The following is a 21,780-nucleotide window of genomic DNA, read 5'->3' as shown; positions in this document are numbered from 1 at the left end:
TAGCCGTTTGTAGCGACCCGAACAAGTAAGATCCCCTTGTTATTCTTGTGTTGATCTCAAGACGAAGGTAGATCGAACTTTCAGAACATTTCAAATTTCCTTAATACTTCTTTAGCCATTGGCTACTCTCTTCCGAACTCTAAAGATTTTTTTAACCTTCTTCTTCAAAATCTATCAGTGTTGGTCGAGTCTAATGATAACATAGTAGTTATGAAATAGTTTGCTTACATTAAATCTCTCAAAATTTTTCCGGGGTCAGTTCTCAATCCTTTGAAGGTAAACATTGAGTTGATCGAGCTGAAACTCCTGTGTCTAATTGGTAACAAAAACTTTATCGTAGGGCTTTGGCGACTAGTGTGTGATTTTGTCTACTCTTCTCCATGTTTTATTAAGGAGAATACATGACATAAGCCTCATGACATACAGCATGGTCGACATAGAGCCTTTTAGTTTCACTCTGTGTCAGTAAGACTGTAAAGGCCTATATTGAATACAAAGATTATCTGACTTTATTTTTTTCATTGTTACAGGTATGTAATCAGCTGCCGGGAAGGAATTAAACTACTGTATGGAGAGTGCTTTTAAAGTAAGAATTTATTATTATTATTATTATTATTATTATTATTATTATTATTATTATTATTATTATTATTCTCATGAACAATCAGTATAATTCATATTCTTACACAACTTCCGAAATATTATTTGGATGGAGAAAGGAAAAAAAAAACCTGTGAAATGAGCTCTGTTATATGTAACATAGAGCGGTCTAATTAATAACTTGAATTTGTAGGAAATGTTGACATAATCAAGAAAAAATTTATAATTGGTAAAAAACTTTCAATTTACCTTTTTTTTGTACTACCTACTTTCTGTTTTTTCGCTCATTGTTGATGCTATATCCTTTGAGAAGTCTCGACTTATCCACAAAAGTTGTTTTCCTACATCAGATACCGGTACTATACTAACATGCGAAATTACATTCATTTCGATACAGGTTATCATTTCGATACAGATCTTATTTCAATAAATACCATTGATTTCGAGATGTTAAATGCTTTAATCAAACTGCAAAAGTGTAGTAAACTCAATTAAAATGGAAACGACTACAAAACTACACATTTCCTGTTTTATTGATATACATACTGTAATATTATGAACAGTACAATTTTGGATCACAATTTCCGGTACAAGTTAAAACTTACAAAAAGGAACTGTGATTTCATTTATTTATTTTCGTACCTATAGTTAGTGCAAATAAGAATAACTTGCTTTCATTTGTTTCCCACTGTCTCAAACGTCACTGTTTTGTTTCCTACTATCTAAAACCATATTCATACTTTCACAATATTGTCAATATAATGAAGTATGTACCTAAACATTAATTTTAATTTTTAATGCATTAATTAATTTTTGTCTAACCTTACTACAGGTAGTAAAAGACAGTTCTATGTAACTCTCATATAATGGCTATTAAGACACCTGTGCAGTTTTCGACGCTATTATCTCCATAGCTATCATTATAAATGATTGTTGCATAAATAACTATTGCAGGTTTATGAATAGACGAATTTTCTTTCTTTTTAACTGTTATTCAACGACGTTATATCAACTGCGCCTTGAGTCGCTTTTAGCGGTTATTTTTAATTGGTGTATTTAACGACTCTCTATTTACTGGGTTACTTAGTGTTGATGGACTTGGTGATAGCGAGATGGTATTGGCGAAATGAGGCAGAGGATTCGCCATGGATTACCTGACACTCGCCTTACCGTTGAAAAAAAACTAGAATAAACCCAACCAAGTGATCAGCCCAAGTGGGAATCGAACCTAAGCCCAAGTGCTTCGGATCAGCAGAAAAACGTGTCTGTCGCCATTAACGGTTATTTAAAGGTGCTGTATCTAGCATCGATGGAATATACGAGATAAATCCCAGGATTCGCAATGGGATTATCTCATATTCACCTTACAGCTGGGGAAACTTTGAAAGTAACTCAACCAGCCCACTCTCGAGCGTAGTTGTGGAGTTTCGAATCGCTAGTCCTATATCAGTGATTCTCAACGGGTGTGCCGCGAGATTAGCTAGGTGTGCCGCGGAACTTCTGAGACTTTGTGATATTGTCGGTAAAAGTAATTAAAATAATTTCATTCAATATTTAAAAAAAAAAAAAGAACAAGAAAATAATATTCAAGCATTTAAACTTATTTTACGCCTTACAACAAAAGCAATGATTTATTAATGATAAACTTCAGCTTGTCGTTTCTTACACAAAAGTTCAATTCGTGGTGGAATTGAAGGCACACTCGCATTTCTTGTTCAATTTTCGCTCGCGCTTCCTTTTTTATGTTAGTGTCTTAAGCCCAGTCCATTTCGTTTCAAGATTTTGAATATGGAAATATACACATCTGCTCTAGTTGACGTTGAGGATAATTCAGTAGGCCTACATTCTCGTCAACAAATGTGATGTAACTCAGTAATTGACATTTCATAATTATATCAGTTGACTCATAGAGCTGAAAATACTAGACTGTCGCTTAGCTTTTCATATGGCACTATATCCTTCCAAGCAGGTAAAATTACGTCCCCTGCGATAGTGTGGGGCTGCATTTTTTTTCAGAAATAGTTTCTTTCCGTACCATAGCTTTTACTTGCTTTTCTTCCGAAGATAACAATCGGCTAAAATAGTTCTTATCTTTCCCAGATAAATTACTATGGTATTCAATTTTTTTTTTTTTTTTTTCAGTTTGCTAGAGACTGTGGATTCTTTTAGTTTTTCTTCACACACGACGCACATTCTGGTGCAGGACTGTTTTCAGGTCCACTGAACGTAAATCCAAAGTTTAAATATCTATCTTGGTACTTACGGACTGTTTCAGTAGGTTCTATGTCCCTCTGTACTGCTTTTACGACACACTTGGAATTAATTCGTTCTCACTTTTGTTACTGTTAAATTATTGTCACTGAATCATCTTCAACTTTTCTCCTTTTAATTAAAAACTTATCCATACTGAAGTCAGATTAATACAATAACGCAAATAACAAGCGTGAAACTAAAAGTCAACCTCAAAATCAGTAGCGGACGGTGGGTTTGAAAGTTGAGGAGGCCAAGACGTGAATGATGAGAATTTAAAAATTAAGGCCTGTGACGCACCTCATTACTAAGCGCAGAATTTATAGATTTTAAGAAATTAAAATTAGGTTTTCCAATTTATGTTTTAGGATTTTAAATCTTATGCTTAGGAATTTACATGATTTTAGGGGAAAAAATAAATATAAACAACATACCGGTACTGTTAATATATTACAACGGCTTGGTAAAGATTGCCACTCTTTGGGACACTTTAAGTCCTAACCTATGAATTAGGTCTTTTTAGGTCATATTACATTTAAGAATGTTACTCTTTGCTACATAAAACGAACAAGAAAAACAATATTTCGAGAGTAACGAGATAGCAACAAAATAGATTCGAACCTAATAATCCGGGGCTTGCTCATTACTATTACATAGCCTAATTTTACAGCAAATTAACTGGACGTTCCTCTTTCTTCCCAAACAGATCAAATAAGCTACAACATAACTGCTACTAGAAGAAGCTAGAGCCAAATCTGCATTTGTTTCTAAACTCTCGATATATTTAAAATACTGTATAAGTAAATACATCTCGTAACGCAAAAGAATAAAATAACAAGAACACCCGCAAACAAGAGAAAATCTAACAACATAAATGAAAACATTTACGGAGGGAGAGAAAACTAACAACACGTGACTCAATTTTCTAAAACCATGAAGAGAGAAAGAGAGAAAGCTTCCGAATACAGCCGAAACCGGCCGTGACTAAGCAATAGGCCTACAGTTCAGCGGTGGGTAGGACGTCTCCAAATCGGCTCCCTTCGCGCGTTCTAGTCAAGTTCTAACCAGCTATCTTATTGGTTGAACTGTTGTTGTCATGGTTACCGGGGAGTAGCGTCATGTAGCCGACTCCTCTCTCCCGCTCTCACATAGACACTGCAGGCTGCTAGATGTCGACTATACAGGTTACAGCGCTATCTGTTATTTTTCAGTACGAATTATTTGTACTATGTACAGTATAGCGAGCGGGCATCACCAACAGAATGTGGTCGACTTTACGTAACTTATATCTTAGTCGTAGTGAATAATAAAATTAATATAAAAGGAAAAATGTTCGTCATTTGCTGTAACTTGTCTGTGATCTTAATTCAGCTGAAATTATTACTGCCATATTGTGTTCTGGTAAAATAGTAGGGGAGGCTCGGCCTCCCTTGCCTTCCCTTAAAATCCGCCGCTGCTCAAAATATGCCAGGACACGGACAAAATGGCGTTACGACTGCACGCCTACAAACACCTGACTGGTGAAAGCAAACTGTGAGCTTGCATTGTTGCCAACTCGTACGTTAGTATCCTCTCGCATTGTTACCAACTCGTACGTTAGTGTGCCTCGGGAACTCACTACGTAGGATAGTGTGCCTTGAACAAAAAAATGTTGAGAACCACTGCCCTATATCATGCCGATGATATATTTTTTCTTTATAACTCAAATTTGCCTACATTAGATTAAAACACACTATAGTAACAGTAGCGGACTATTTGCAGAGGGTATCAAAGTGAATTTTGAAATTTCTAGGCGGCGAAGAGCGAAATTATAGTCCCGACGCTGTGGTACCTAAGAGGTTACGTCCATTTTCGGTTTTCCCCTTCAAAATTTTCTAGAGCTCCTTCAGTGGAGCAGCGTAACCCGGAGTGAGACTAGTGGCCAACAGGCTTGGAGCACACATTCAGTTTCTTGCAGCCCCGAATCCCTTGCAAGGACTCGTTTGCGTACCTTTTAAATTTGTCCTCCCAATTCACCTCTTTCAATTCAGTTCAATTCAATGTTATTTCTGGCGTGACTCCGTCTCTTTGCTTACGTCTTAGAAAGTGAAGGCTCTATAAAGTCTAGGTAGGTAGTATCGTTCGCCATTTTTGTTCTTACGTTGCCGAGCTACCATACAAGGAATCTATTTGCCACATCATTAAACATTATCATGTCGTAGCTCCTATGATAATAAATCAAACGCAATGTAATTCAGCAAATAATTGAGCGGCAAATAACATCTTCGTGTGCTTTCTGCGAACGCCAACGAAAGAGCTAAAATGGCGGGCGATTATATTAAGTATTTATCGAGCCTTAAGAAATGAATCAGCGAATCACAAGACGCACACGTTTAAATGTAGCCGACCTACAACGCGATTGACTGCCGGAAATTAGAGCGACGGGACTATAGGTAAGAACTGTTGATTTAAAAAGTCGTCTTACATTTATTTTAAGCTTGACTAGTCTGTGTGACTGTAGTGTCCATTGTCTTCTCGATGACAAGTCTGATTTGCTGCGTCAGATTGTTTCGTCGAGTCTGAACTGAGATTGTTGATATATTGTAACATGTTGCGTACAATTTTAAGAGGTTTTGGGCACCAGAGCCGCAGTTGTGTGTTTGCTCACAGTCATCACTTTCCCATCTTGCCTCGTAATTAGCTTCGGGATAGTTGACCCGTGCGTTCACCGAGCCGCACTGTGTAAGCTGCCTCATGTGTGTGCTTGTTTCTCAGGACCAAACATTGTGTGAGAGTTAGATATGTAGGATACATACATCACACTGCCAGAGGTACCGAACTTACCTCTATTAGCGATTTATTTGTTTAATAGCGATTTGATCTCAGTCAGTTGATTGTTGGTTTAACGTCCTGTGCTACGGTATCTCTGGGGGCAAATTGCACGATAAAATAGCGCACAGGAATCGCCTTGTACAGCGCAAGGTAGGAAGGTCATAATGATTTGACCCATTAAGAACTTAAGTCCCATTACCGGCAAGACAAAACGAATTCTAGGAACAATTGCTGCATCTAACTTTAACAAAATGTGCAGAATGATGTTCTAATAGCTACAGCTACACAGAAAGTAATTTTGAGCGTTCTTTATTTTGAAAATGGAGAAAAATATATATATTTGGTAATCTTTCCTTTCTTTATTGTATTTCCATCGGTTTATCACTCAACCTTCATAATTTCAGGTCGAAACTTCTCCCTTGGGATTTTGTGAATAACAAATTATTTTAAAAAATGTAGCGTAAAATGCTTCGTCCTACAGGGTTGTTTCTGATCTCTGATAATGAATTTGAATGACATGTGCATAGGAGTCACACGACAGCTGAACTGTGGCGCGAGGTGACAGACCAGTAGTGAGTGATCTCATAATCAGAGTGCACGGCGACTCACAGCAGAAATTCCCAAGAAAATCGAGCCTTTTTGGGAGGGGTACATTACGACCCTTTCCAATGTCAAGTACAGGTAAGTGAAAATAAAAAAAGCTTGCAATAAACTAGGGTTCGTTGTTTCAAAAAAGGTATCTTCTGTGTACTTAATAAGATTGGTAAAGCTCGAATGGAATTAATTTGTATCATCTCGTGGGGTGCGGCGACTTGTGACGGGGGGTGGATTTGCATGCTTTTTCCAGTCTTATTAGGTACACACAACATGCCTTTCTTGAAAATAACGAAACCACGTTTTTTGCAGGCTCCTATGATTTTCACGTAATTGTACTTGTCATCGGAAAAAGTTATGTACCCCTCCCAAGAAGGCTCGATTTTCTTGGGTATTGCTACTGTGATACACTGTGCACTCTGATTATGAAATCACTCACTACTGCTCTGTCACCTCTTGCCGCAATTCAGCTGTCGGTGTGGTTCCTGACGCACATGATGCCATTCAAATTCGTTATCAGAGATAGGAAACAACTCTGTAGTAATTATTTAATATGAATTTTTTTATTTTCATTAAGGAAGGGAGTCGAAGTGCATGATACTTTACTCCAGAGGCAACTTGATGGAATAAGCCACTATTTAACTGTCACTGTCCATAGTAAATTGCCAATAGCAAATTCTGTGATAAAGAAGGCTCAAAACAGAGTGTCCCTATTTGATCTACATTTCTAGCGGACAAGGAAAGTGAATGATTACTATAAACCGCGTCAAACACGTTTTATTTAATAGCTAAGGAAAAGGCTGTTCATATGCTGGCTTGGGCAATTTTTCTAAGTTGAGTTTCGTGCCTTGCAGTTCGTATTGACAGCTATTTGTTAACATTTTTATTTTTATTTACAGTACCTAAATTTATAATGCAAGATAACGAAGAGGACCTCCAAAGAACTATACATCAATTATCTGTTGTTTAAGCATTAAAATATGAATATAACAAAGAAAAAGACAAAAGTAATTACATTTAAAGGGAAAAACATAGAAAAAATATGTATAGGCAGGTATGGTATCTCATTTGAAATATTTGGATTAGGACATTACTTGTCACCTACATAAATACTTAAATAATAAATTATATAAATCCCAATATAATCTGCGACATGACACAGGCGACATTGAGAAGATAGACTAGGAAAGAGATCATCTTGAAATTCTATAAAATAATTATGGTGTCTGTGATTGTGAAATGGGTTCCATGTCTTAAGGGAAAATCTAGAATTCAAGCAACAGAAATTATATTTTTACGAAGAGTTAAAGGACGCTACAAGGTCAGAAAGAATTAAAAAGAAAATTAAAGCCGAAATGTTTAATTCCAACTGATTCCACTAAGTACGAAATGTCCCCCCTAATCCTTAAGCATTACTAAACATTTTGGTTCCAGTCATAATGTCGATTTGATCACAAAGACCGTATGCATTCGACCCCATGATCTAGCGTAAATGGTCCATTCCTTATTACACAAATCTAGGATTTTTTGCTATTGATAATGCTACTGTCATTAGAAGTGTTATTAACAGTTTATATGAATTAAAAAACTTTTAAGGAGTTAGCAATAACGATGAAGAAATCTGATTGATAGATATATTAAAGATACGCTACCTTAGATTACCACTTGTTAGAATCTTAGACAATTTAAATCTGAAGCACATCACCACACCTACGAATATTTAAGAAAATAGTAAAAGTTGGTGCAGAAATTATAGTGATAAATGCATCTAATTAAAGCAACGTGAACTTTAAGTTCTCTAAACTTTCTGAAGCTTAAAACTCAGAATCCTGGGAATATTGTAGACTTGAAATAATGTCTGCAATCTGTAAAAAAAAAAGTAATTAAATCTAATTTATAAGCAATATTTCAATAAATAATCCAAAAGGAAATACATAATGTAATCCATTTTCCTAAATCGTAAACTGAAGGCTGGATATAAAAAGTGCCAGAGACAAACCGTAGAAAACAGACTTTTCTTGTGCGACTAGTACAGTAGAAATCCAATTATCCGGACTAATAGGGGGAGTATGATCCGGATATGCAGGAATCCGGATAATTTGATCGGAAATTAAAAGAGTCTAGAAACAACAGCAGTAAGCTACTGCATCTATTAAAAGTGCAAAAGAACTCTAGGCCTACAGTTTATAATGAACAAATTTACACATATTCAAACAAAATAGAATTTTAAATGGATTAAATTTATAAGAAGTCTTCATATTCCATACAGAACAGAACTGTACTTATGTATGGTAGTATAGTAGGCCTACACGGAATAAAAAACCTAAACATACGCAACTTTCTTTGAATAAACAATTTCAAACTGTCCTGAAACGTAATCCGGATAGGCTATTTGAAGTTTGGATAATTGGAATTCTTCTGTAATATCATACGTTTTACATATCTATGGGAGAAGCTAAGGTCTAAATAAAATTACAATGGGGCTTATTATTTTTTTAGTGGATTGAGCCAGGAACATACTTTTTTAAATAGCCTAATTTTCCACTTACGGCCTTTTCTATGTCTAGTCTTCAACTGTAGCTTAACACAATATGGACATTACACTCAATCACTATAGAATTGATAGAAGAAATAGGATTAATCTAATAGCTGGCGAATTATTAAAGATAAGAAGTGAAATGCAGTATACATTAAAACAGACGCGGGTCCGAGTTAGTAGGGTAAAGTTGCCTATTTCCGTGATATCCCTAATCCCGTGATACTTTTTTAAAACTGAATGTCAGTCAAAGCTTTGCCGTTCGACCATAGCGCCAGACATCTTTCTCGAAAGAGTGCATCTTTCGCCTACATCGCCTGCATCTAAGACATCGGTGAACTTCCTAGCAAGATAGCCAATCCCGTGACATTCAGTGAAAAAAAAAAGTATCACAGAATTAGGAGTACCACGGAATTAGGCAACTTTATCCTACAGCACGAGGAGACCGAAATTTTACAGTCTATGAGAAAGTGAAATGCTTTGTGTGGAGTGTAGCATTGTATATGGCAGAAAAATGGACATTACGACGAAGTGAAGAGAAGCGAATAGAAGCATTTGAAATGTGGATATGGAGAAGGATGGAGCGTGTTAAATGGACAGACAGAATAAGAAACAAAGCTGTGTTGGAAAGAGTGGGTGAAGAAAGAATGATGCTGAAACTGAGGAAAAGGAATTGGCTGGATCACTGTTTGAGAAGAAACTGCCTACTGAAGGCTGCACTGGAAGGAATGGTGAACAAGAGAAAAATTCGTGGCAGAAGAAGATATCAGATGATAGACGACATTAAGATGTTATATGGATCATATGCGGAGACAAAGAGGAAGCCAGAAAATAGTAAAGACTGGAGAATGCTGGGTTTGCAGTGAAAAACCTGCCCTTGGGCAGAACACTATGAATGAATCTATCTTGGCGTCCTTGGTGACTTGTTGGTTACCATGCTAGCTCTTGGTTTCGAGGTTCACTGGTCTAAACCGGCCGAAAGAGAGTGATTTTAAAGAGCTATAAAATCCTGCTTGCTTAGTCCAAGCTATGGGTCCCATGTCGTAGACTTCCTGCATGTAAAAAAACTGTCCGTAATAAATATTTCCAGACAAAGTTTGTCGGTCATTTTTTCATCCACATTGAATATCAACTCTAAATAACCTCTGTAGTTAAAAGCGTCATTAAATAAAACTACTATTACTACTGCTACCACTATAACTACTTCTATCCATCTTCTGAACAACTCTTAAAGTGTTTTTATTCGTTTGCACCTATCCAAGGTTAAAGGTTCTTTTCGCCCGAACGCACGTAAAAATCGTGTGACAGTTGGAAGCAGTCTGGTAGTGTCCCCTGTCTGAACACTGCGCACACAACACCACTTAACAAGAGTGCTCTTTGTACCAAGATTGAAGTCAGAGTATTTTGAGCTCCCTATTTGCGTTTCTTCCCGAGATATGAGAATATTCATATCCAGTTTATTGATCCGGCGAGGAAAGAGGAGGGAAGAGGAGAGGTCATTTGTGAAGCTGATGTTGACTTTTCATTGCATTCTATTCCTCCAGCAGGCAGTGTGTACCTAAAAGACCGGCTGAGCTAGCAATACATTTTCTTAGAAGTTTGGCCAACGGTTTATACAGCTAACTAATACACATTATAAGCCGTTGTTTGTATATTCTGGGGAATGGGAGTTACTTGTTACTTTAATAGCAATTTTACTAATTCTTGTTAACTAATTGCTTTTAATAGCCACATCTGCACCATGCTCGTTAAATGTTAACAGCGAGTTAATCGATCACTATAGTGCAGAGTCTTTTAGTCTGTCAGTGTATTTTATCCTTTAAGAGACTACCCTGTTTCATTGAAGTTGCTGCATTTCAACGGGTTCAGTGAGTATAGTACTGTTCATTCCACTTACAAATAACTCCCTTATTAGGCTATAGCGCTATACGTTGTGTGTACCGTACCTTATTTTGAAACTTGCTATTAATGCGCCGCTAGCAGTTTAAGAACATCTAATTTCCTCTTCGGAGACACGGGTTCGAATCCCAGAAATCCAGCTGTAACTTGAAGTGGAAAAAGACTATATTAAGGTTTTCTGAAGAAATCTTATTTCCTTAGTCATCCCTCCAATTCTGTATTAGGCATATCACATTATTATTATTATTATTATTATTATTATTATACTTGGTTATTTATGGACGCTGAATCAACTACTAGGTTATTTAGCGTCGATGGGATTGGTGATAGCGAGATGGTATTTTGGCGAGATGAGGCCGAGGTTTCGCTATAGATTATCTGACATTCGCCTTACGGTTGGGGAAAGCCTCGGAAAAATCCCAACCAGGTAATGAGACCCAGCGGGGATCGAACCCGCGCTCGAGCGCAACTCCGACAACTCCGGATCGGCAGATAAGCGGTTTCCTTACAGTCTCTAGACTAGAAGACCAACCCTTGTTGAGGAATCTGGTCTCGCCATAGGCGTTCCCGACATTGTTCACCGATTCATGGTCTTGGGAATTACAGAGAAAAAAGTTGTATCTGCCTGGTTATTCTATCTGATATCACAGAGGTTCTTACTCCACTTTGTGTCATTTTTTTAGATGAAATGATAAGAAATGTGGTGAAAGATAGGGTGAAAAGGACAGTACTTGTGGAATGGAATTTGTGATATTGAGAGAAATATATCTCCGGTAAAAATACTATCAAGCCATGTTGTACACTACAATTGCCTCTCCAGTCATCACCTGGAATGGAACAAGTGTTCGCGGAATGGTAACCCGACGCTTTGCAGCTATAAGAGGGTCTGCGTGAAGTTTTTATATACATAAACTAATTTTTGTCCCAAATCTTGTAAAATAGCACGAACTTTTTTTTATGGATTTTGGTCTCATTCCATTTACGAAGGGAGTATAAATTAGTTTCGTATCTGATTTATTTGTAGACCCTCATTACGTATTTTACGATCCTTTGTTGTTGCTTTTAGGGAAGATGACTGAGATACAATGTTAGTAATGGCCTTCGTGTATTAAAAATGATATATGCGTCTATGGTTTATTCTTTTGCATTTTATTGATGTACTGTAATTGGATATAATAGAGATAGAAATAGCCATAAAAGACTATACGACTGAGTAAGGAACAAGGACGAAGGGTATGATACAGAAACGAGTTTTGCACAAAGGCATTTGCGTCTGCACAGACTTGAACCTCTTCTGACTGCAGTTTCAATGACCTTGCGATCGCTACAGACTCTGTGAATAATATCCATTTGGCGTAGATTTCTCTTACACAAAAAGATTGCCAAGTAATGTAACTGAAAATTGAATTACTAATGGATTATTCTGAAAACTGATTACGATGGAGGAACCAGTTTCTAGGATCTCGAAGCAATTACGCAACAGTTTTAATATTGTAATTGCTGATCATTTGAATGTAAGATGGTTATCGGAACTTCGACGCAGCCCAGCTGCAGCCTTGCTGACGACTTCTCACTAAAGATATCCACGATCGATTCCCGAAATGTGTAAAAATTATGGTCGATAAGACGAATTTGAGGCGCACTATTTCCTAATACAGTAGAGTCTCGTTAATCCGAACTAATTGGGACCAAGACCTATTCGAATTACAAGATTTTCGGTTTAAGCGAAATATTTCCTGTAATGCAATGCATGCTATTGACGAGCGCTGAGAGACGGTGGACGACGAAAATCTCCAAGCGACTATATCCTAGTGTTGCTCTCATAAATGTCATTTCACAGACCGTTATTCTGCTGATATCCGTACTTCAAATTGACCATGCTTCACTTCCGTAACATAGTACAGGTCTAGCTAAGGTTTTGTGCAAACGTATTCGTGTGTGTCGCTTCATAATTTTGTTGATTGTTCCCATTGTTTTATTGTATTTGCAAATTTTAAAAGTTAAATAATAATAATAATAATAATAAGAATAATAATAATAATAATAATAATAATAATAATAATAATAATAATAATGACAATAATTCGTTTGAAATTTATTCCTCACACGGAGTTTGATGGAATGATTTGCGTCCCGCGTTGTGCAAACCTTTCACTTCCAGTGTGTAAAATCGACCTTGCGATGTCCTGAGAACAGAAGAAGGAGATCTTGTCGGTGCCATTCTCGATGAGTTAGGTTCACGAGGTGGTCTCGGTCTTTTGTTATCGTTAGAATAGGGTAATATAAACGACGATTTCCTGTTGTGGTGGGATGATTTGTCGGTAATGACATAATGATATTCCCACGTAAGACAGCACCCCACACCCCGTTCTTCTGTACTCCCATTCCTGAGAGTGATAAACTTTTAATTTCTGTAATAAAATTGATGTAGGTGTAATTTAAATGATCATTTCCGCTTACAGAGAACATACGTGTCGCATAGGAGAGAATGTCACCAGTCAATTGAGATAAAAGGAACGGCACAAAACCAGTTCCTGTCGTTACGGCCTATTCAAACCATCAGTTACTGCCCCAGTTCAGCTAATTGTTTCGTTGTATGAGACCCCCTTCATCTGTGAGTGTTCTTGCAATTGTGCTTCTAAAGTGATAATTAATCATGGCCAGAATTGAGAAAATAATGTGTAGGCCAGAAGACTATTTTTTTTTTGTAAGTTTAGATTCTTAGCTTATTATCGTACCTGCTAGTGAATGTGGTGACATTCATCGATTTTATTTGATAATGTTAAATTGAACAAGAACTGTACAGCTAATTCCATGTATAAAATTACCATTGGAAAGAGCATTCTTCAAAAAATGGTATTGAAAAAAATTAGCTGTTGGAGATAATGAATAGTGGCAGTGTATTGAAGACCGTAATACAGTACATGAATAGTGAACTGTTCTGTAACAGCTTAGACCAGCTGTGACCAAAACTCGAACGGCAGTGATTACACGCGAGAGACAGTATATGAAGTAAAGAAATTGGGGAGAGGTACTTGGCATGAAAACTACAACCTGTGGTGGTTCGTGCACTAACATTGAGTTCTTCATCAATCCGCTAATAAAAATCGCAAGCTTTGCTGTATTAGTAATGTCACTACTGTCTTTTCTTGCTTTTTTTTTTTTTTTTTTTTTTTTTTTAATATTCCTCGTGAACACAATCAGAAATTTTCTGAATTCTCTTCTGGATATTTAGTCGAGAAATGCGCAGTTTTTCAAAATTAATTAACCACTTTCATTGGACAAATTACTTCAGCCACTTTGATCATTACGCTTTTATAAAACTATCCTTCATTGGAAGTCCTAAGAGAACGAGCTATTTCGTTCGCCACTAGATAGCTGCTTCCTTACATTTATTTATGTCGTCTTTTTCTCCATGACGATAATTGAAGGCTGATTTCAGTTCTTGGAGTTTAATAGCTCGTTTCATTGCTACACTAGCACGTAATATTTAAACAGTTTCTCTATATTATTATTATTATTATTATTATTATTATTATTATTATTATTATTATTATTATTATTATTATTATTATTATTAAGTCAATAACTAGTAAATAACTGATAATAGTGATCAGAAGATTAAAAAAAATTAAAATTGGGATATAGCATAGTCTAGTAATTATTTTATTATTCAGGCACGTATATAAGAATTATGGTAACACTTGCTGATTAATAATAATAATAATAATAATAATAATAATAATAATAATATCTGTTATGCCTGTGTATTCAGCGTAATCCTCAGTAATGTCGCTTCTATATACTACTACTAATTGAACCGTTGAGCAAAGCAACATATTACATTTTCTCCGACAGAACAGCTAATAAATTCCTCTTCCCATTCTGTACGAAACCTTCTGTTTCTGCTAGAGACGAGGGTTTGTAGAGCGACATAGTACCGGTACTGCTTACCTTCAGTACGTGAGCGAGACAGAGAGCAATGTACAAAAAACTCCCCTTACTGGTATGAATGTCTTTGATTACACGATGTAATCACGATACCCAGTTTGGTCACCGCCGGCTTAGACTAACATAGAGTAAATGGAGATCCGATTTGGATCTTGTATTAAAATTATGAATGTCTTGATTAGTACTAAGTATCTTTTGGTTTTGAATATAAAACATCGTTTGGGAAAGAATGTATTCACAAGGTAAAGTCAAGATTTCTAAATTTTGGAAAAGCTTTTTACATGATGTGCTTTTCACGCAGATGCCCAGTTATCATCATCCCTTATGTGATATAACTTTCAGTAACTCTAGACGTTTTGTCTCTTTGTTTTCATGTCTGATCGTCCATGCGTAGAATACATATAATTATTCTATGTAGAGTCCTTTCTCGTAAACTACTGTATGGAATTTGTAAGGAGTTAGTGGTAGCGGTCAGTTTATCCGGAAATCTGTATAAAGGCATATTAGTTTGTACTAAAATCACATCTATTTCACTTTTAAATAATGGTTTACTACAGTTCATATCATACTGAAGCGTAAATATAGATAAAGTATTTTGATAAAAGTACGTTTTCAGCCCAGATTATGCTTCTATTGCAACATGATCAAGTAGAATGCGCAACCTATGCTTATTGTATTGGTGAATCCATCGTCATTTGTTTTTATATTTTAAGGAGTTTTATGTGCATCGTAGTATTTCCTGAGAGAAACCTTCCAGATATCGGGCTGTCGTCTCCTTATATAGGTAGTTCCAACAAAAACGATGACGTATTAATTAATAAATTAATGAATTTATGCTTCTTTATTTCAGTGATTTATATCTGTATAAAGGTGGACCGTGTTAAAAACAGTGTTGATGTAGATTCTGTGAGTTCGGTATCAAATAGACTTGGAAAAAATTGACGTGAAACAACTTCAAGTGTGAAAGCTTAACGAAATACTAAACTTAATTTTAATTTAATAAAAAATTATTATTCTTAGCTAAATGGGGGTGATTAAAAAGTGCAGGAGTATAAAGCCAGATTAAATTAACATTAATTCTAGAGTAAGTGCTTAACTATGGCATTAATTTCCAAATGAATCCAGTTCTCTGTCTTAACATAATTATTCATTATAATAGTTTGAAAGAACTCATTGGCATCATATTGATGTAGGAATCGTTTCTACTACCAATTGAGTTTTTGTCTGGAGAAGGCCTCATGAAATGAGAAAGCGTTAATGAGTTAACGAGAAGGCTCCCCCTTGTTAAATTTAAATACGAGTCGTATGAAGACGAAATGAAAATAAATATCAATTCAAATCCCAAACGTCCTTACAATCCCAATCATGCTCACAATAACAATCACGGACAGTATAAATATTTCACGCAATCTGATCGTTCGTTAGTTCACTGTTCCATAGACTACCTAACCTTTTGTTCTAAACTACAGCACGGATTTTATTCTTGTTCAATGCGAACGGGTTTATTTGTGCAGAACGTGCTCGCTGATATTTATTAATTTTTACTTCGACAGTAGCCTACTTCAATTGTTTCAGATGGATCAGTATGATGATTTACTTCGCCTAAAACAATACAGGTATCATAGTATATGTCTTCCACAGAGAGTAGGCTTATCACATCTTTTCCTAACCTACTGATTATGCATGGCTGTTGAATCATTTAGCTACTGATTCTCACCTCCGAGTATGATCCATGGCAGATCCCATTAGATTTATTCCATTATTCCATTTATTCTCGTCATTAGATGTAAAATTCTCAGTTTCAGACCAAGTGAGAATGATGTGTGTATGAAGGAAATAAAATTTCTTAGCATGTCTTCCTTCAGAAGGGAAGAACGGTCGTGGTTTTTTTAGCGTATTTAAGTTAAAAGCAATTACTGTTTCTATGCTACAGTTGAGCTTTCTAAGCCATCTTCCTAGCCTGTCATGGACGATGAATTCTTGCAGATGTCTCACTTTAGTAACAGAATCCACAACGCTAGCTAATAGAGTAGGTCTGAGTTACCATATTCAGAGATGTAAAAAAAGTAAAGATCTCAATCCATGGTTGCTATACAGGGTGATTCACGAGGATTTACCGTCACTTACGGAGCTTATTTCCGAAGACATTCTGAGCAAAAAATGTTATATAAACATTTGTCCTAATCTCAATATTTTCAAAGTTACATTAATTTGAAGTTGTTAGTAAAATACTATTTTCTATATTTTTAAAGATAAAAACATATTAGAATAGAGAATGAACTATTCAGAAGTATCATTTCTTTGATTGAAACTAAAAAATATGTTGTTAATTGCTTTGTACAGATTTTATTTTTCAATTTTTAACTAAAAGTGACATCATTCTTACGCACTTAACACAAAAATTATTACGAATCATACGACTTTAGGAATTTGATTCTTTACAATATAATTATGCATCCTAATGTACAGTCTTAAAGAATTTACGAGAGTGGAGTGATTTTTAACAATTGTGGTAAATGCGTAAGAAAATGTAATTTTGTAGTTAAAAATCGAAAAAAAAAACTGTACGAAGCAACTATGAAATTCACAACACATTTTTATCTTCAGAATACTAGATAATTAAAAAAATGATACTCATGAATAGTTCATGCTTTATCTGTAATATTCTTTTACTCTTAAAACTCAAGAATGTTGTTATTTTACAAACAACTTTACTTCAAATTAGTGTAATTCTGAAAACATTGAGATTAGAACACACGTTTATATGACTTTTTTGCTCAGAATATCTTCGGAAATAAACTCCGTAAGGGACGGTAAATCCTCTTGAATCACCCTGTATAGTGATAACGTCCCGTTATTACTGAATGGCATCAGTTGTCTGAAAGAAATGCTTTTCCTTGCTTATTTCTCTTACTGCCTTTCTTCCTCCCTTTCCTTCTTTCTTTCTTATGCATCTTATCCTTGTTAATATTGGCCTTGTGCATTAACTTTAAATAGTAGTAGACACGCGACGGGATTTCTTTGACATGGTATCAATACGACGATTGCTTACATGTACGACATCACATTAACAGCAAACATGTATGTCCGATGCGGGATTCGAACATATAGCCGTGTCTTATGCGTTACTTAAAGTTGATTCATACACCACGTCGACGAAATTATATTTCTACTAGCCGTACCCGTGCGCTCCTCTGCACCCGTTAGAAATAAATATAAAGTAACTACATAATTAAAATAGGACGTTTGATCCAAGGAACATTCGTGGTTTGATAGAAGGATAAATCGTTTAATATGTTACTTAATTTAAATTGTATTTAAATAATTAAAATGCGATCATTTTGGTCCAGAGACCATTCATTTGGTGCAATGACAATTCCTTTAACATGTTTCTTAATTGTTATTACATGCAACCATAGTTTAATGAAGATTGACATCATTTAGTTTTATTGTCTAAACTTTATATTACTTGCCATATGTTTCCATTGAATTATGGTAATAACTTAATTTAACCCTAGTTTTCTACGTCTTCAGTAAATGGCGCTTGGCCCACTATGGTTCTGAACTCTTCAAATAACTTAAATAGTGATACAGCATATAAAGTGATATGTAATTATATTTCTTTCTTTCGAAAAAGTAAGAATTCACGATCTCTTATGTACCATTGCCATGGAATGAATAAATGTGTGTTTTTCTTCCTACTCAAAAATTTTATATTTTGCACATAGGAGTTACTGCAGGAACAACAACGCTATTATCTGAGGCGGCGCTGAAAATGTATTATATTGTTATTTTAAAAGTCTTGTATATCCTTAAATATCAGTCCTATCAAAATTTTGCATAGAATAAAAGTTATCGGAAATCATTTTTAAAGAAACTTTTGTTATGTAACATATTTCACAAAAATCAATAATAAGCGAGATATTTTGATTTATTTAATTCAGGCCCCCTTATAACCCCCCTTTTAAATAATGTATTTTGAATGTCATATACCCTATAATCTAAGTTACAACGAACTTAATTTATATTCCAATTTTCATCGAAATTCGTTCAGCCATTATTACGTGAAAAGGTAACAAACATCCAGACAGACAGACAGACAGACAGACAGACAGACAGACAGACATACAAACAAAAATTTCAAAAAAGCGATTTTCGGTTTCAGGATGGTTAATTGTACATGTTAACACTAATTATTTTTGGAAAATCGAAAATTACCAGAAAAATTTTGGCTACAGATTTATTATTAGTATAGATTGGATTACTTAACGACACTGTACGAGTATCAATCTAGCGTCAGTGGAATTGGGGACAGCGAGATGGTTATTTTGGTCATACGATTCCGACGATTCTCCATGGGATTACCTGACATTTGCTTTACAGTTGGGGGAATCCTCGGGGCGGGAGGAAACACTCACAATCAGCCAGGTAATGAGCAAAGCGGGATTCGAACCCACACCCGAACCAGCCTTGGGGCACGAGTCTCGCTTGCGAACTCCTAGACCACCCGGTTGTCTTAATTAATATTACAATAAAATTGATGCCTCAAAGATATGGTGTGAAGATGCACGTTAGATGGACTTGTGCTTCAGCTAGCGCATACAGGAATACGAATCTGGAATGGGCCGTTTAATGTGGCTATGCTGGTTTTTGATGGAAAGTGAAAGCGTTATATTGGCGTGCAAGAGAAAGAGATGTGGACAAGTACATGTAGATGCTGAAAGGAGAGAGTTGATTTGGTTTCAGTTTGCTTTGGTTAGGTTTTGGTTTCATTTGATGGGCATGATCGATTTATTCATTCGAATGGATAAGAGAGAAAGCAATCGAAGTGAAACAGGAAGAGGAAAGCAACAGGACTTCGTGAAGCTGTACAGACAAACGCGGAAATTCCGTGTTGTCGTGACAACCACAGACATGATCATTTTGGCCTATTCTTGCCTCATTCTGTTCGACGTTCCTCGTGCTTTAATTTCTAGCGAGTTATGGACTATTGGTAACTGTTGTTGATACAGACGAACAACCTTTTCTTAGGGTGAGAATATTCACAATACATAACTATAACGAAGTTTCTATTTACAATAATTGTGCCTGAAACACTTCTTGGTTCATACCACCACCACCACCGCCTGATATAGACGATCAGCCTATTCTTCGGCATACATATTCCTGTTTATGATACTTGTGCCATAAACATTCTTAGTTCATATCATCTTCACCACCATCATAATCACCACTACTATTCTCATTTGATACAGACGATTAGCCTAATCTTAGAGTGACAACATTCATCGTATTAATGAAGTTTGTGTTCAATCACATTCGGAAATGCTGTTCAAATTTTACCCTAAATACATTAATTTTGAAATTTGATTTATTTTTTTTGATATTTGAGTACCAATGTTTTACACAGAAGCCATAGTAAAGGGGACCGTGATGACCAGTTCTGTCATACTTTTATATTTTGGCCTTATTTTCTTAGAAAACAAACTACTGGTTTTTACACAGAGTATTGAATTTTATTAGCTCCTTGTAGACTGGAATTCCTTAAGGGGTTAAGTACATCTTACAGCAATAAAATTTTGGAAATATTCAAAAATGTTTTTCTCCATTACTGTAACTTGTACAATAATGAAAATGTAAAATGAAATGTAAAATACTTTCCTTCTACTACATGAAAAGATATTTTTACAATTTAAAAAATTATTTATATATATTTTTTCAAAATGCAAAATGGTGGGAGTTCACTGTGCAGTGATGAAGCTTTTCCTTCATCTCTCAAAAACTATCCAACATTCTATGATGAAATTTTGTGTGTGTATTTATGCATGTCCTATCCACAATATGATGGAAAATCACTCCTCTACCTTTGATAGATTGTCTGATAAAAATAAATTCATTAAAAAAAGATCAAATGTCAGCATATTTTTCTAACACAAAATTTTAAAAAATATATATTATTTATTAAGGACTGTAGTTGAGAGAGCATGATATTGTAAACATGAGTTTCAGCAATAAAATAAAAGAGAGACAACATAAAAAAGTTTAACAGTTTAAATCCTAAAAATATATATATTTTTTTATATAGCAGGAGGAAAGTGTTTTACACATACCAATTATTTTCATTATTGTACAAGATACAGTAATGGAGGAAAAAAATGTTGAATATTTACAAAAATTTTACTGCTGTAAGCTGTACCTAATCCCTTAAGTGAATTGAAAAAGCTCCACTTTCCTCCAATGCACCCCTGTTCTGTACCTCAAGGAACCATTACTCTGATGTTCAATTTTATAGTTTCGAAATCAGTTTTCTAGTAGTTAGCCATTCTTGAAGATCTTCGAAGTTGTTGTTAACAAGTAAAAGATCTTGGACTAGTTGTATAGCTGTTTTATCAGCATGTTTTCTACTTCAGTCATTATATCTGAACTTATTAAATTATTTGTAAGGCTTCTAACTTAATCATATGTAACACTAGTCAGGACGTGATAAAATATTACTGCTCTGTCCTATGTTTTTTACTTTTTTCTTCTTCTTTTTTTTCCTTTCAATGATTTAAATATCCAGCTGAACCAACGTATAGCAATATGCAGACGGAGAAAAGACGCTGAATATATTCACGTATTTCTGTATCACAATAAGGAATCACTGAGAAAATGTTTCGCAAAGAGACGTTTCTAAAAATAGATAAAATAATGCTATTCATTTCATGATATAGGAAAGTGAAGGAAGATCAAATGAGAAGATTGAAAGCGACAGAAATGAGCTTCCTGAAATGAGCTGTGGAATGCAAGCTATTGTATAAGAGATTGAAGAGGTAAGGAATGAGCTCAATATCTGCATCATCAACAAAATTATTAGAATGTGAAGAAATAAGTGGAAATGTTCTATGAAGATATCGGATGACAGAAACGTGATTATTTGTAATTACAATCCACGAGGCCGTATGTCACTCGGAATGCAGTGAAGTTGATGACGGTAGTGGTGACGGTTGTAATGGTGATACGTGATATGAGTTCAAAGTTCTACAATGTGATTGCTACAGCTGTAGGCTATTGGTTTGTGGTTCCAGAATGTTGGATATTTGGGATAGTGGCGACGAAGATGTATAGAAACTGAGAAAATGTAATATAATTCTTGTGAC

General features: G+C 35.4%; 1 protein-coding gene across 1 annotated transcript in view; it reads left to right on the top strand.

Moving 5' to 3' along the window:
• The first annotated feature begins 530 nt into the window (after positions 1-530).
• The window catches only part of LOC138700998 (TOX high mobility group box family member 4), a 507,699-nt gene continuing 486,449 nt past the window's right edge, over positions 531-21,780 (top strand). The window contains exon 1 of the mRNA XM_069827475.1: positions 531-586. The gene's annotated coding sequence lies outside the window, so the exon portion shown is untranslated. The remainder of the gene's footprint in view (positions 587-21,780) is intronic.

Source organism: Periplaneta americana, chromosome 1 (assembly GCF_040183065.1).
Source record: "Periplaneta americana isolate PAMFEO1 chromosome 1, P.americana_PAMFEO1_priV1, whole genome shotgun sequence".
In the NCBI taxonomy this organism is placed as follows: domain Eukaryota; kingdom Metazoa; phylum Arthropoda; class Insecta; order Blattodea; family Blattidae; genus Periplaneta; species Periplaneta americana.
The sequence above is the reverse complement of the archived record's forward strand: the minus strand, read 5'-3'. Positions and strand labels throughout refer to the sequence as shown.